Consider the following 2,096-nt stretch of genomic DNA (forward strand, 5'->3'; position numbering starts at 1 on the left):
TTGGGCATACTGCTAGGCACCTCTCTCCAAGTCTCTACAAGCTGATGTGCTGCTTGGCTGGCTAGCTGTTTCAATACTTACTACTAATTGTGTGGTTAAGAGGAAAAGCATGTATTTTCGTAATTTTTTTTATTTTATGATGTCAAAGTCGTCATATTTATCCTGCTACTTCTAACCTCTCTTCCTTTTCAGTGGTCTCCAGCTACCGTAGCACACTAGCGTGAGGCTGCCTCTGCAAGCTGTGCAGCATTTTCCCCCGAATATCACAAGCCCCTGTGGCCTACAGCTACAGCATCTGAAACAAGCACAAAGCTGCTTACGCTTGCAACATATGCCCTCACATCTCAGTCTTTCCTCCTGTCACTTCTAATCCTTTTCCTTTTCAGTGGCCTCCAGCTTTTATACTACTATTCTAATTTCCTCCCAGTCTTGGGATGGGGGGGAGTTCTCTGGGTTCCGGCTTTAACCCGAGCTTGGAGCCCTCCCTCTGGACAGCACGCCAAATATGCTACTAATTGCTTAATCACATTATATGTTAGTGTGAACTCGTGAACCCTCAATTCTGATTGGTTGATTGGAATGTTGTTCCAGGATCAACAAGCATGTTGATCCAGGAACATGTTGTACTTGGTGAAATCACTTTCACCCCTCTCATTGATAGCTGAAGAGCGGATCCAGCGAGAGCTTGATAGGGCGACACAGATTGAAAACGTTTTTCAGGAGGAAGCTCAGCTCTTGGCCGCAACATGTGTATAATCCCGCCCACTTAAAGCGGTACTAAACTGCAGTGGAAGCGCAAACCGTGCTGAGTCGTAGCACACAGTGGAAAAGCGCCATAAGTAGCCTAGTAGTCTAGCAATAATTCTCACAGTAAGTTTTTTTTTTTTTTTTCAAATTAAAGACTGATATAATAATTAAAATGCACTATTTGAACAGGGTAAATCATTTGTCTCTTATTAAATGGCATCATATAAAATTAGTACTGTCAAACAATTAATCGTGATTAATCGCATCCAAAATAAATGTTTTTGTTTACATAATATATGTGTGTGTGTGTGCTGTGCATATTTATTATGAATATATAAATACACACACATACAGTATATATTTTGAAAATATTTTCATTTATTTACATGTGTATATATTTACATGCATATAATTTATATTATATAAAAACATTTAATATATAAACATAACATATTTTTCTTAAATATAACCATGCATGTTTGTGTATTTATATATACATAATAAATATACACAGTATTATATTTTGTTACAAATATAGATATTTGTTCCGTGTTTTGTGTGTTGTAAGAAAAGGTGATGAAGACGTTGAAGATCTCGATGAAGATGTTTATTGCAGCATAGCAGTGACAAAGTACATGTAGTACCTTGGGTTCAACGGAGTCGGAATGAACCTTGAGCATCCTACGCTCAAACAGTTTATACTGTATTACGTTCATCTTCCCGCTAGACATGTCGTCTTAAATGTAAATTGCGGATAACAATGAAAGTGATAGCCTTCCGTTCCCACATCTTTGGTAGCCTTTCAGGTGGAAACAACCAAATGTTAGGGTGATAGGATTATCTAGAATCCCTAGCAATTATATTCAAGTACCCTTTTGGTCAGCAGATGGTTCTTGATGGCCTACTGCCGCTCCCACGCTATAGGTGACGATTGACGAAGTAACGTTCAGGAGATACTATTTACATATTATTGAGATCGGAAAGAATTATCTCTATGATAATTAAGCTCTTTGTAGAGAAAGGAGAATAGTTTACTTGGAGTGGAAGTTTGGTCGAGGCAGACTATAATTTCTTACAGTGTGTTTTGCTCCCCATGTGCCCTCCTTGCCCATATTTGGTTAGTTTCCTGTTCCTGTCCTGATTATGTTGATTTAATTCCAGGTGTTCCCAGTTTATTTCCATTGATCCCAGGTGTGTCTCGTCATCCCCTTGTCTTGTCATGCGTTTAAATAGTGTTCCCTGCTTTTAGTTCAGGGTCCGGTATTGTTGATGTCTACGCGAGTTTTCCTTGTTATAATTAAAATTCTCTGGATTGATGTACTCCTCGTCTCCCTCCGTTACTTGCTTGC

The sequence above is a fragment of the Sinocyclocheilus rhinocerous genome, unplaced genomic scaffold (genome assembly GCF_001515625.1).
Source record: "Sinocyclocheilus rhinocerous isolate Xijiao unplaced genomic scaffold, SAMN03320098_v1.1 scaffold171, whole genome shotgun sequence".
In the NCBI taxonomy this organism is placed as follows: Eukaryota; Metazoa; Chordata; class Actinopteri; order Cypriniformes; family Cyprinidae; genus Sinocyclocheilus; species Sinocyclocheilus rhinocerous.